General features: G+C 53.8%; 1 long non-coding RNA gene across 1 annotated transcript in view; it reads left to right on the top strand.

Moving 5' to 3' along the window:
• The first annotated feature begins 1,097 nt into the window (after positions 1–1,097).
• Positions 1,098–15,110, top strand: part of LOC123330767 — a 32,577-nt gene continuing 18,564 nt past the window's right edge. Inside the window, exon 1 of the long non-coding RNA XR_006546883.2 lies at positions 1,098–1,336. This is a non-coding gene — a long non-coding RNA (uncharacterized LOC123330767). The remainder of the gene's footprint in view (positions 1,337–15,110) is intronic.

The following is a 15,110-nucleotide window of genomic DNA, read 5'->3' as shown; positions in this document are numbered from 1 at the left end:
CGAAGGCGCGTCCCTGCCTGCGCACCTCTCCCAGGCCAGCTGCTGGCCTGGACTTGCTGCTGGGACCTCGACCTGGGCCAGGACTTGATCCTAAGGCAGAGGCACCCCTGGTCACAGCCCTGAGCCAGCTCAGAGGCCGCTGGGGCCAGCATGGGAAGCAGACGGGATGGCGCGTGCGGGAGAACGCCTAGTACGGTCCCCTCCTCCAGGGGACCCGCCTTCTGCCTTCCCGTGCCTGCGCCTGCTCGGGGGCTCCTGGGACACGGGGAACGGCCCAGGGGGAGCCTGCCTGGCTCTCTGCAGTGTGTGGGGTGCCGGCCCGGCCAGAATCAGGAGGCTGGCACTCCGCAGGGCCCCCAGCTGTGCGTGAGTGTGTGTGTGTGACCCAGGAGGGGCCAGGCCTTTGAGGGTCCATTCTTCTCTGGGACCCTGGTGAGCAGGAATTTGGATGAGCTGTGGCCCCACTGGGGAGCAGTGGTGGGGGGCTCTGGGAGCCCAGAGGACCCAGGAGGGGGTTGTTCTGGCCCCTGCAGTCGCCCTGAGGAAGGCTGGGGGCTCCGGGACACAGAGCTGAGGGTGGAGAGCGGGAGGCCCTCGAGGAGCCGACGGGCAGCACCGTGCTGGGATGGCCGGGTGAGAGGGCACAGCGGCCCCGCTGTAGCGGGGACTGGACGCGTGTATGGTCCCCCCCGGGGTGCTGCTGGGTGGGGCAGCAGGGTTCCTGGGAGCTTCTTTGGCCATCTCTGGGCACCTCGCGGGGTCTGTCTCCCCAGGAACCCTCCTGGCCAGGCAGCCGGGTGGGGCGGTGGGATGGGCTGGACTCTGCAGGGCAAGGTGCCTCCAGAAGCTCCAGCTTCAGCCCCAGGAACTCCTCTGAGCAGCCACCCGCCCTCCCAGCCCTCCCGACCAGGGTCTGAAGGGAGAGCGAATTGCTGCAGCCTGGTCTGTGGGTAATCTGCTCCTTTGTGGAAGTGCTGTGGCTCTTAAAAGCCCGGGTGAATGCCTTTAAGGGAACGCGACAACGCTGACGGGGAAAATCGATAGCCCCGTTCTCCTCCCAGGTCTGCGTTTGCGCAAGCGCGTGCGGCGCCGGGCAGTGTGGATGTCCCGGAAGTCTTCCGCTCAGTCCGCCGCTGGACGCAGCTCGGCCAGCGGGCTGGAGGGTCGGTCCCACGGAGCGCGCCGAGGCCCAGGGGAGAGCGGGCCCGGGGTGCCCTTCCCTGCGGCCCCTGGTTGGGGCAGACCCGGGGGCGCCCGTCCCTCTGCCCACTTAGGTTCTTTCTGCTCTGTGATAACGCCCTCCCCCGATGGGTGAGAAAACCAGCTCGAAGCTCAGGTGAGGCTGGGTCCTCCTGGCCAGCGTGGGGTGGGCATGGGGGCTGGGGGCTGATCTGGCCACCCTGCGGGGACTCCTGCCTTCCGGGGGGACATGGGCCCAGCTCGCCCACCCCAACCTCACCACCCCAACCTTGTGAGTGGAGGGACCCTGAGGAGAAGCTGTTAAGATCTCAAACTGCCTTCTCATCAGCTCCCAAGTGATAATCAGACTAAATGGTGATCTGAGTTTTCTAAGAGCAAATTAAATATACATAAAAGCAGACTTAGATGATTTATAAAGTTTCTGAAGCAGAAGAGAACCGGTTATGTGCTCGAGAGTTGTTTCAGGGAATTTGTGCTGTGGGCCACCCCCCACCCCTGCCGCCGTCAGGCGGAAGGAGATGGGGGGCAGCCCCTCCTCCTCCTCCCTTCAGCTCGGGGGTCCCGTACCTGGGGATGTGCTTCGTAGGGGGTGCTTTGTCTGCCCTCCGGACAGCGGCGCCTGGAGACAGCGGAGAAGGTCCTGGCCTCTGGGGCTCCTGCCCTGCCTCCAGGGTGCTCCGGGAGTGATGGACAGCTGAGAGGAGCCGGGGAGGGTGTGTGGTTCCTCCTGCGGGGCTGATGCTGTAGCTGCCAGGCGAAGGCCCCGGGCCCGAGACATCTCTAGGACCCCGGTGCCAACCCCCCGGGGCTCAGCTGTTGCACGCACGTTTCAGTGGGGGGACTGAGGCTCAGCGGTGGGAAGGGACCTACCCCCGTGGGAGACCAGTAGGACAGGGACCGGGCCAGCGCCGGGGCCCACGTCCTCTCCCCAGGCCTCTGGGGCTTAGGGAGCCACTTGCTAAGGGGCCGGTGAGCAGGGCATGGGGGAGCAGGGTGTGAGGTGTCTGGAGCCTGCAGGGGAGTGGCCGGGGGGCGAGGCCTGGAGCGGGTCACGGGGTAGGGGCAGTGAGGGGGGTATGAAGTGGTGGGCCTGGTGGGGGCACGGGTTCCCTGCCTGCACAGTGGGTCCCGGGGGACGCTATCTGTAGTGGCCTCTCAGGCCAGGAGACCGAGGGCTGGGCTGCAGGGGCTGCTGAGGACACCTGCGGCCATGGCGCACCTGAGAGGGCTCAGAGGGGCGTCGTGGGGCAGGTGAGGGCACTGGGGAAGGTGGGGGACGGAGTGGTGGAGGGGCAAGGGGGGCCAGGATGGGGGAGGGGCAAGGGGGCCAGGATGGGGGAGGGGCAAGGGGGCCAGGGTGGGGGAGGGGCAAGGGGGCCAGGATGGGGGAGGGGCAAGGGGGCCAGGGTGGGGGAGGGGCAAGGGGGCCAGGGTGGGGGAGGGGCAAGGGGGCCAGGGTGGGGGAGGGGCAAGGGGGCCAGGGTGGGGGAGGGGCAAGGGGGCCAGGGTGGGGGAGGGGCAAGGGGGCCAGGGTGGGGGAGTGGCTGGGGGAGGCCCCATCAGTGGGCAGAGGGGATCCCGCTCCGGGTGAAGGTTAGACCGGGTGTCCTGACGTTGGTGGGCAGAGGGGACCGTGCTCCGGGGGAAGGTTAGACCGGGTGTCCTGACGTTGGTGGGCAGAGGGGACCGTGCTCCGGGGGAAGGTTAGACCGGGTGTCCTGACGTTGGTGGGCAGAGGGGACCCCTCTCCGGGGGAAGGTTAGACCGGGTGTCCTGACGTTGGTGGGCAGAGGGGACCCTGCTCCGGGGGAAGGTTAGACCGGGTGTCCTGACGTTGGTGGGCAGAGGGGACCCTGCCCCGGGGGAAGGTTAGACCCGGTATCCTGACATCGGTGGGCAGAGGGGACCCTGCCCCGGGGGAAGGTTAGACCCGGTATCCTGACATCGGTGGGCAGAGGGGACCGTGCTCCGGGGGAAGGTTAGACCGGGTGTCCTGACGTTGGTGGGCAGAGGGGACCGTGCTCCGGGGGAAGGTTAGACCGGGTGTCCTGACGTTGGTGGGCAGAGGGGACCGTGCTCCGGGGGAAGGTTAGACCGGGTGTCCTGACGTTGGTGGGCAGAGGGGACCGTGCTCCGGGGGAAGGTTAGACCGGGTGTCCTGACGTTGGTGGGCAGAGGGGACCGTGCTCCGGGGGAAGGTTAGACCGGGTGTCCTGACGTTGGTGGGCAGAGGGGACCCTGCCCCGGGGGAAGGTTAGACCGGGTGTCCTGACGTTGGTGGGCAGAGGGGACCGTGCTCCGGGGGAAGGTTAGACCCGGTATCCTGACGTTGGTGGGCAGAGGGGACCCCTCTCCGGGGGAAGGTTAGACCCGGTATCCTGACGTTGGTGGGCAGAGGGGACCCCTCTCCGGGGGAAGGTTAGACCGGGTGTCCTGAGGGGCCTGCTGGCTGCCACTGTCACTTGGCAGCTCATCCGTACGTCCACCATCTGTCGTGAGTCATCACTCATCGTCCCTCCACCATTCGTCTGTCCATCCATTCACCCACCCACCTCTCCCTTTTCTCCTTCAGTCCTTCTCCCCTTTTCCTGTCTTTCCCCAAGTTCACTACAGCCTCTGTGAATATTCTCCCCATCTCTGATGGGGGAGGGCGTGTCTGTAGCTGAGAAGCCCCCTCCTCATGCCTCATCTCACCGCCCAGAACAGCTGGCCCCCAGCCCTGCAGGCTCAGGCCTGCTGACTCCTGGCATGAGAGCTGGGCTGCGGGCAGAGGCTCTCCCCAGCCCCCTTAAGGTCTTGCCGAGGGAGGCAGGCAGTCCCTGTCCAACCCTGACTGGCCCCTTAGCCGCTGGGTTGGCCTGGTGGCTCACGTCGGGGAGCCGAAATGCGGCCGGGGCCATGATGAAACCCCGCTGGCAAGCGCGGCCCTGCTCGCGGCTCCGTGGGTGGCTAGCAGGCGGGTGGGCTGCAGCCGGGGCCTTCCTGGCATCCCCTTGGAACACTGGTCTCTGAGGTCGAGGGTGGTGTGCGCACGAGCTCCCGGGGACCTTGGGGTCAGTTCTCAGGACCCGCCTAGGACCAGAAGTGCCTTTTAGAGCCAGTTCTGGGCCCAAGTGGCCCCCGAGGCTCAGTCAGAGCTCAGGATTCATGGGTAGCACAGACCCCCGGCCCCCGAGAGAGCTGCTGCTCCCGCCCTGGGCTGAGCCCAGAGCCCCGAGCAGGGGCCTCCGGAGACCACCGATCCCTTCCATAGCGTCGCAGCAGAGCAGGGAGGCTGGCTGAACGATCACCTCTGGGGGACAGGCTCATGGCGCACAAGCAGGTTCCCTCCTTGGCCGCCCATCTCTTCCCTCTGAGCCCTGCAGACCTGCTCAGGAGGGCTGCTGTGTGCTCAGTCACCTGTCCGGTCTGCCTCTTTGCGACTCCCTGGACTGTAGCCCGCCAGGATCCTCTGTCCACAGGATTCTCCAGGAAAGAATACTGGAGTGGGTTGCCATTTCCTCTTCCAGGGGATCTTCCCGACCCAGGGATCAAACAAACTCTTGTCTCCTGTATTGCAGGTGGATTCTTTACCACTGAGCCCCCACTTCAGAGGGGCCGGGGGGGGGATGTCAAACATCAGCTGTCAAAGGGAGGTGTTCAGGGGTCCCTCTACCAGCTGCTAACTGGGAGAATTGGCAAAATGGGGCACTTCCCTGAGCCTCAGTTTTTCCACTCAAAAACTGGGCACAGTTGGGTTACTGGGAGGAGGCAGCCTGGCTGTCTGGAGTAGGTCCGGCGTAGAGCGCCTGTGGGCAGTATCCTCTCCTCCCCCACAGCTGGGCCCCCGAAGCCTACTGCTTCTGTGCATCCAGCCTCCCCACAGCCTCAGCTGGCCCCCTTCCCCTACTCAGGCCAGGCCCTCTGCTGCCGGCAAACCTGGTGGGCACCCCCATCTCTCCGGATGCCCTGGGGTCCGGCCCCGCTCTGATTGAGGGTGGCGGAGCAGGCTGCCCCATCGGCTTCTACTGGGGCCTCACCCTAGGGCTGCAGACTCAGAGTCTGCAGGGCTCTGGGGCCGGACAGGCTGGGTGGTGGGGTGGAGCTGGGACCTCTCAGAGGGCGAGCCAGCCATCGCTGGGCACCGGCTGATGCCTCCATGATGGCCCCTGCAGCTGGAGCTTCCAATATTTCCAGAAAGCCAGAAATCTGGGCTTTGATCTGAAATCTGTTTATAAATGTCGACCATGAGTGACTGTGTGTAAACACAGTGCAGTGGAGATGGATACGTAAGGAAACGGGAGGGGTTGAGGTTGGAGCCCAGGATGGGGGGAAGGGGAGGGGGTGGTGGGCAAGCTTACAGGGCTGCCTGGAGATGGAAGGGCGTCCGGCACCTTCGCTCCCAGCAGAGCTGTGAGTGTGTGAGCCTGAGCAACGGTGTGTCTAAGTCCTTGTTAACACCCTGCCCTGCCCTTCCGACTTGTGGTTCAGGGGCCCTGCAGGAATCAGCTGTGTCCTGTCTGTGGAGCGGCCACCATGGAGGAGCGTGGCCAGGCCCCCTCAAGTTCACCCGGCATGCTGTGGGGGCCGGGGGCTCCCAGGGGGAGGTCAGCAGGGCCGTTAGGGTCACCGAGCCTGGGCAGGGGCTCCAGATGCCAGCTCCACGCGTCCAATTTCAGACTTAATCCTGGCACTCCCCCGGGACCGAGGGAACCGTGCTCATCAGCTTTGGGGAGTGGACGGCAGACCCTGGTGTGTGTCTGCTCATCACGCTGCCGGCTTATAAGGCTGGGGCCTCACGGGACTCTGAGCAGCCCTCCAAAGAGGTGGCAGGGGGTGGGGCAATGCATGCTGTGTCTTTCTGCAGGATACACTTGGATGCCTGGGTGTGCTGCTGGGTGTGTGTCCATGTGTGTTTCTGCAGGCGTGTCCATGCCCGTTTCTGTGTGCGTCAGGAGAGTTGATGCCTTTGCAGAGTTGCCAGCAGCGGGCAGGGTGTCTGGAGGCCAGCCCCAGGTCTCGGCAACTTCAGCCTGACACGGGCAAGAGTGGAGATCGGCCTGGGAGGCCTGGGAGAGGGTCCAGACAGTTGGAGCTGAGGGATCCCTGGCCATGGAAGCCCTCCTTGTTGGTGTGGGTGGGGAAACTCAGGCAGAGTCAGAGGCTGGGAGACAGGGGCGTGAGGAGAGCCAGGCTGGGTGGAGGGGACTATGGGCCTGGCTTACCTTCGTATAAAAAGCCACGAAACCTGCCCGAGCCAGCCGTGGAGGAGAGGGCACCAGGCTGGGCTGCTCCTGGCCCCCCCACCCGCACCACCTCAGGGCCTGCCCCGCCTCTAAGATATGGGTGCTCAGCACGCTATTAGCCCCAGGCAGCTGCCGTTCCCCGCTCAATCTGCTAAATTTATGCTTCTGGGAAGACGCACACCCTCAGCCAGAGCTGAGTGGGATTCATACGAAGGTGGGAGAAAGCCCGCTTCCTTCACGTCAACGTGTCAGAGGCTGAGAGCATCAGCTTCGCCGTCTCTGACAGGTCGGTCCCCAGACGCCCAGCCTGGCTGTGCCCGAGACTCCGTATGGCTGGAGACCGCCTGGGCTGTAGGCAGCCCCTGCCTTTACAATAGCGTGAAGTGAACACAGCACCATCGCTCTCATCTCAGTGCACGACTGCTCAGTGGCCGTCTGAGGACGTTCGCAACGCTGTGTACCTGTCACACCATCTGCACCTGAAGCTCTTCGGCGTCTCCAGCAACTCCGCTCCTTAACCACTAACCCCTCCCCCTCCCCCAGCACACCCCCCGCCCCCCCCCCGCCCTCACCCTTCTACTTTCTGTCTCCGTGAGACTGACTGCTCTAGGTACTTCATTTGTGTGTGATTGTGTAACTGGATCGTATCCTCCCTTCTGTGACAGGCCTATCTGACTTGGCATGACGTCATCCAGGTTTGTCCATGATGGAGCAGGTGTCAGAACCTCGTTCCTTATTATGGCTCGATCCTGTTCCATTGTATGGATGGACCACAGTTTGTTTATCGATTTACCCAGCCACGGACACTTGGGTTGCTTCCGCTTTTGGCTGTTGTGAGTGACGAACGTGGGTGTGTGAACACTGGTGCCAGTCTGTGCCCTCTTTTGAGTGGTCACCCAGGAGCGGAGACACTGGTAATTCTGTGCTCACCCTTCTGGGGAAGTGCCACGCCAGTTCACAGCCCCGCCCGCAGTGCACAAGCTTCCGTTTCTCCACAACCTTGCCAACCCTTGTTGCTTTCTCTTTCTCTGGTAGTGGCCAAACTAGTGGGTGTGCGGCGACGTCTCATTGTGGTTTAGACTCGCGTTTCCCTGATGGCTAATGATGCTGAGCGTCCTCTCCTGGGCTCGTTGGCCATTTGTAGACCACCACTGGGGAAATGTCTGTTCAAATGCTTTGCCCATTTTTGCACTGGGACCTGCAGTCTTTTTGAAGCCTGTCTCCCTAAGTCACAGAGGTTAACAGTGCTGCCAGGCTGGGTCTCGATGGTCTGAATTTGAACTGTGGGAGCCCGGTTCCCGTCATGCTGGAGGACTCTGGGGTGGGGGCTCTGAGAGGCTGGGAGGATGAGGACAGGAATCCTCTCGGGGGGACAGTGCCAGGAGATGGGGTGCTGAGTGATGGCAGAGCCCCCCGATTGTAGGTGCTGGGGGCACAGTATGGGCAGAGGAATCTCCTCATGTAAGAGAATGAGGACCTTAGGGTGTACATGCTGAGTGGGGGCCTTTGGGGACAGTCTTCCTGGTGCTGGCTTATTCTCCTGCCAGGCCGGGGGCTTATGTCACATTTTTCCTGCCAACTGTTCACTCAGCAAACACTCCTGGGCACCGTGTGCTAGGGCATGTGGTGCCCAGTGGTAACGAGGCAACTGGGTTTCTTTCCTGACACAGCCCACAGTTCTTTTTTTAAAAAACTTCTTATTTTATTTTAAAAAATCTTTTGGCCATGCCACACAGCATGTGGGATCTTAGTTCCTTGAACAGAGATCGAACCCATGCCTCCTGCATTAGGGGCAGGAGTCTTAACCACTGGACCACCAGGGGAGTCCCAGGGCACAGTTTTGAGCTGTGCCACCCAATTTTTGTGAGTACTCAGTTCAGTTCAGTTCAGTCGCTCACTCCTGTCTGACTCTGCGACCGCATAAATCACAGCACTCCAGGCCTCCCTGCCTATCACCAACTCCCGGAGTTCACTCAAACTTATGTCCATCAAATCAGTGATGCCATCCAGCCATCTCATCCTCTGTCCTCCCCTTCTCCTCCTGCCCCCAATCCCTCCCAGCATCAGGGTCTTTTCCAATGAGTCAACTCTTCGCGTGAGGTGGCCAAAGTACTGGAGTTTCAGCTTCAGCATCAGTCCCTCCAATGAACACCCAGGACTGATCTCCTTCAGGATGGACTGGTTGGATCTCCTTGCAGTCCAAGGGACTCTCAAGAGTCTTCTCAAACACCATAGTTAAAAAGTATCAATTCTTTGGTGCTCAGCTTTCTTCACAGTCCAACTCTCACATCCATACATGACCACAGGAAAAACCATAGCCTTGACTAAATGGACCTTTGTTGGCAAAGTAATGTCTCTGCTTTTGAATATGCTATCTAGGTTGGTCATAACTTTCCTTCCAAGGAGTAAGGATCTTTTAATTTCATGGCTGCAATCACCATCTGCAGTGATTTTGGAGCCCCCCCCAAATAAAGTCTGACCCTGTTTCCACTGTTTCCCCATCTGTTTGCCATGAAGTGATGGGACCAGATGCCATGATCTTCGTTTTCTGAATGTTGGGCTTTAAACCCACTTTTTCACTCTCCTCTTTCACTTTCATCAAGAGGCTTTTTAGTTCCTCTTCACTTTCTGCCATAAGGGTGGTATCATCTGCATATCTGAGGTTATTGATATTTCTCCCGGCAGTCTTGATTCCAGCTTGTGCTTCTTCCAGCCCAGTGTTTCTCATGATGTACTCTGCATACAAGTTAAATAAGCAGGGTGACAATATACCACCTTGACGTACTCCTTTTCCTATTTGGAACCAGTCTGTTGTTCCATGTCCAGTTCTAACTGTTGCTTCCTGACCTGCATATAGGTTCTCAAGAGGCAGGTCAGGTGGTCTGGTATTCCCATCTCTTTCAGAATTTTCCACAGTTGATTGTGATCCACACAGTCAAAGGCTTTGGCATAGTCAATAAAGCAGAAATAGATGTTTTTCTGGAACTCTCTTGCTTTTTAATGATCCAGCGGATGTTGGCAATTTGATCTCTGGTTCCTCTGCCTTTTCTAAAACTAACTTGAATATCTGGAAGTTCATGGCTTGCATATTGGTGAACCCTGGCTTGGAGAATTTTGAGCATTATTTTACTAGCGTGTGAGATGAGTGCAATTGTGCGGTAGTTCAAGCATTCTTTGGCATTGCCTTTCTTTGGGATTGGAATGAAAACTGACCTTTTCCAGTCCTGTGGCCACTGCTGAGTTTTACAAATTTGCTGACATATTGAGTGCAGCACTTTCACAGCATCATCTTTCAGGATTTGAAATAGCTCAACTGGAATTCCATCACCTCCACTAGCTTTGTTCGTAGTGATGCTTTCTAAGGCCCACTTGACTTCACATTCCAGGATGTCTGGCTCTAGGTGAGTGATCACACCATCATGATTATCTGTGTCGTGAAGATCTTTTTTGTACAGTTCTTCTGTGTATTCTTGCCACCTCTTCTTAATATCTTCTGCTTCTGTTAGGTCCATACCATTTCTGTCCTTTATTGAGCTCATCTTTGCATGAAATGTTCCCTTGGTATCTCTAATTTTCTTGAAGGGATCTCTAGTCTTTCCCATTCTGTTGTTGTCCTCTATTTCTTTGCATTGATCACTGAGGAAGGCTTTCTTATCTCTTCTTGCTATTCTTTGGAACTCTGCATTCAGATGCTTATATCTTTCCTTTTCTCCTTTGCTTTTCTCTTCTCTTCTTTTCACAGCTATTTGTAAGGCCTCCTCAGCCAGCCATTTTGCTTTTTTGTATTTCTTTTCCATGGGAATGGTCTTGATCCCTGTCTCCTGTACAATGTCACGAACCTCAGTCCATAGTTCATCAGGCACTCTGTCTATCAGATCTAGTCCCTTAAATCTATTTCTCACTTCCACTGTATAATCATAAGGGATTTGATTTAGGTCATACCTGAATGGTCTAGTGGTTTTCCCTACTTTCTTCAATTTAAGTCTGAATTTGGCAATAAGGAGTTCATGGTCTGAGCCACAGTCAGCTCCCAGTCTTGTTTTTGCTGACTGTATAGAGCTTCTCCATCTTTGGCTGCAAAGAATATAATCAATCTGATTTTGGTGTTGACCATCTGGTGATGTCCATGTGTAGAGTCTTCTCTTGTGTTGTTGGAAAAGGGTGTTCGCTATGACCAGTGTGTTCTCTTGGCAAAACTCTATTAGCCTTTGCTGTGCTTCATTCCGTATTCCAAGGCCAAATTTGCCTGTTACTCCAGGTGCTTCTTGACTTCCCACTTTTGCATTCCAGTCCCCTATAATGAAAAGGACATCTTTTTTGGGTGTTAATTCTAAAAGGTCTTGTAGGTCTTCATAGAACCATTCAACTTCAGCTTCTTCAGCGTTACTGGTTGGAACATAGGCTTGGATTACTGTAATATTGAATGGTTTGCCTTAGAAATGAACAGAGATCATTCTGTCATTTTTAAGATTGCATGCAAGTACTGCATTTTGGACTCCTTTGTTGACCATGATGGCTACTCCATTTCTTCTAAGGGATTCCTTCCCACAGTAGTAGATATAATGGTCATCTGAGTTAAATTCACCCATTCCAGTCCATTTTAGTTCACTGATTCCTAGAATGTCGATGTTCACTCTTGCCATCTCCTGTTTGACCACTTCCAATTTGCCTTGATTCATGGACCTGACGTTCCAGATTCTTATGCAATATTGCTCTTTGCAGCATCGGGCCTTGCTTCGATCGCCAGTCACATCCACAACTGGGTATTGTTTTTGTTTGGGCTCCATCCCTTTGTGAGTACTGCTACTGCTGCTGCTAAGTCACTTCAGTCGTGTCCGACTCTGTGCGACCCCAGAGACGGCAGCCCACCAGGCTCCCCCATCCCTGGGATTCTCCAGGCAAGTACACTGGAGTGGGTTGCCATTTCCTTCTCCAACGCGTGAAAGTGAAAAGTGAAAGTGAAGTCGCTCAGTCGTGACCGACTCTAGAGACCCCATGGACTGCAGCCTACCAGGCTCCTCCGTCCATGGGATTTTCTAGGCAAAAGTACTGGAGTGGGGTGCCATTGCCTTCTCCTAGTCACTTCTAACTAATGCAATTCAAGGCAATAAAATAAAATGGGGCTTATTCTAGCCAAGATGGAGTGCTATGGACCATATTCATCTTCCCACCTGTCATAAGCTAGAAGTAGACAGAAATATGTTTAAAAGCCCATTATCAAGATGAGGGACATCAGGCAGTGGAGTAGGGTTAGAGACTGAGTACCCTCCCTGAGTCTGGAGGGGGCGCTGATGTGGGGGACCCTCCCTGATTCTGGAGCAGGAGCTGATGCGGGAACCAGGGAGCTGAAAATGTGGGAGGAGTGAGTGGCGCACGGGAGCCCTGGGCTTGCAGAGGGCCCCGCTCAGGGCTCCGCTGACTCTGCTGAGGGATTATCGGCACCTGTGAGTCAGGGAAATGCTTGAGGTAGGAAAGGATTTGGGGTAATCCTGGTGTTCAGGGATGGTGTCTGTCTCACAGTCATCTAGAAAAGTTCAGGACTCCTGGGCCTGAGGCAGAGGCCTTCCAAGGGCCTTATGTCTGTGGCGGATGACCCAGACTTAAAGCCTGCTCCACTTCTGCCTAGAAAGCCTTTAAAGAAATGCCCCAAAGGATCAAACTCTTTCCACATCTCAGAAAGAGCTCAAGAACCCAGTAACCGACAAGGTAAAACTCACAATGTCTGGAATCCCATAAAAAACACAAACATGCACAGGAGTTGGAAAATGCAATGCATAATGAGGAGAGAAATCATCAAAACCAAAGCAGCACTGATGCAGATGTGAGGATGAGCAGAGAGAAGCGTTAGGACAGTTATTACAACTGGGTTCCGTATGTTCAAGCAGAGACATGGAAGATGTGAAAAAACAATCCTGACTAAACTTCTAGAGATAAAAACTCCAGTGCCTGAAATAAAAAACTCAGTGTTTATAATTGATGATGGATTAGATATTGCAGGAGAAATGATTAGCAAACTTGGAGATAAAACCATAGAAATTATCTGAATTGAAACATAGAAAAACATTAATTTAAAAATAAATAGAGTGTCAGTGAATATTGAGAAAGCTGCAAGTTGCTTAATATGCTTAATTAGAGTATCTGAAGGAGGGAGAGGGGTGGGACAGAAAAATACTGGAAGAAATAACGGCCAAATGTTTATCATGGATGAGGAAAACATACATATCCAATAAGCTCAAGGAAGTCACAGCAGGAGAAATATAAAAAAAACACACCAAAGTGCACCTCCATCAAATTGCTCAAAGGCAGTGATAAAGACAAAATCTAAAAGCAGCCGGAAAGTAAAAGAGAAGATTCATACTGTGGGAGCAAAGTAAGGATGGCAGCGGACTTCTGTGGAAAATGTGGAGCAGATTGTGGAGCAACGTCATCCAAGTCCTCAATGGAAAAGAATCAATCAACGTAGAATTCTATACCCGGTACAATGTCTTTCTAAGACAAAGCAAAAAAAGGCAGCTACAAACATACAAAGGCTGAAAGGACTCACCAGAAGACCTGCAGTACAAGAAGTGGTAAAGGAGGTCCTTCGTGGAGAAAGAAGATGGTACTAGGTGGGCACCTGGAGCCACGTACAGTGGTGGGAAGTAGTGAAGCCAGCACTTTTATACGTAAACATGAGATGCGTTATTACTGTTCAGCTACATTTAACAGATAACTGTTTAAACAAAGATGGTAACAGTGCAACATGGAGTTTATGACACGTGCTAAGTCACTTCAGTCGTGTCCGACTCTTTGTGACCCCATGGACTGTAGCCTGTCATGGGATCCTCTGTCCATGGGATTCTTCAGGCAAGAAGATTGGAGTGGGTTGCCATGCCCCTCCTCTAGGGGATCTTCCCCACTCAGGGAGCAACCCCGCATCTCTCGTGTCTCTTGCGTTGCCAGGTAGGTTCTTTACCACTAGCACCACCTGGGAAGCCCATTTATGACTTACAATTAAGTAAAATGTATAAAAACAGCAACATAAAGTTTTGAAGGGAATAAGTGAAAATCTTCTATTTTAATGTTATTATATTGTACATGAAGTGCTATAACATCGCTTGACGTGGACTGTGATAAGTTAAATATGCTCCCTATAAACGTTAGAACAATCAATAAGCTACACATCAAGGAACCATAGCTAATAAGCCAACAAAAAGATAAAATCATAAAAACATATTGAATTCATCCCAATGAAGGCAGAAAAAAATGAAAAGGAGAAAAACAGATGGAACAAATAGAAAATAACAAGATAATGGACTTCAACCTACCAATAGTACATTAAATGTAAACAGTCTAAATAGCCCAAACGAGAGACAGATTGACAGATTGGGTAAAAAAGCAAGATCCAGCTATACTTTGTCTGTAAGAAACACACTTTAAATATAAAGATACAAATAAGTTAAAAGTAAAAGAATTGGAGGGCACAGCCCTGGTGGTACAGGGGATAAGAATCTGCTCTCCAAAGCAGGGGACATGGTCTTGATCCCTGGTTTAGGAAGATTGCACATGCCTTGGAGCAACCGAGCCCATGTGCCGTGACTCCCAAGCCTGCACTCTAGGGCCCGTGAGAGCCACAGTTACCAAGCCCACGTGCTGCAAGGAAAGTAGCCCCCACTTTCTGTAACTAGAGAAAGCCTGCACAAAGCAACGAAGACCCAGCACAGCCAAAAGGTAAACTGAATAAATAGTTAAAGAAAAGACTTGGAAAAAATATCCTATGCTAACACTAATCACAAGACGTCTGTAGTGGCTATATTAATGCCAGACAAGACAGCTTTCAGAGCACAGAATACTGCCGGGGATGAAGAAAAGTGTTTCGTGATGATAAAGGGGTCAAGTCATGGAGAGGACATAATAATCCTAGATGTTTATGCAACAAATAAGAGAGCTTCAAAATACACAGAGCAGAAACTAACAGACCCAAGAGGAGAATTAGAAAAGGTCCACAATTAAAGCCAGAATTGTAATATCTCTTTTTAAATAATTGTCACAAGTCAGTAATCAGTAAGGCTATCAAAGACTTAGAAGTCAGACTCAACTGACTTTCATGAAACCCTCGCCCCCAACAAGAGAATGGCCATGCGTTTCATGCATGTATGGAGCATTTACTAAGATGGATTGTATTCCAGGCCACAACACAAACTCCCAGAATATGAAAGGATCCAAGTCATAAAAAGTATGTTATCAGACTATAGTGGAATTAAATGAGAAATGGAAGATTTCTGGAAAATCCCCCAGATTTGGAAACTAACACATTTCTTAATAACCCATGGGTCAAAGAAGAAACCAGAAGGAAAGCTGAAAAGTATTTTGAACTGAATCAAAATGAAAACTGCAAATCCCACAGAAAATGTGTGGATTTGGCTAAGTCACTCCTTAGGGGGACATCATTTATAGCATTGAATGCCTATATTAGAAAGGAAAAAAGATTTCAAATCAATGACCTCAGTGTCCACCTTCAGAACCTAGAAAAATGGGAACAAATGAATCCCAAACTAAGAAGAAGAAAAGCCGTAATAAAGATTAGAGTGAAAAATCAATGAAACAGTAAACAGAAAAACAATAAGAGAGAATCAATGAAACCAAAGCTGGTTCTTTGAGAGGATCAATAACAGCAATAAACCGTTAGCTTGCCGGATCAAGAGA

This window comes from Bubalus bubalis, chromosome 20, assembly GCF_019923935.1.
Source record: "Bubalus bubalis isolate 160015118507 breed Murrah chromosome 20, NDDB_SH_1, whole genome shotgun sequence".
Lineage (NCBI taxonomy): Eukaryota > Metazoa > Chordata > Mammalia > Artiodactyla > Bovidae > Bubalus > Bubalus bubalis.
Note: the sequence above shows the minus strand (reverse complement) of the source record. Positions and strands in the feature narration are given on the sequence as shown.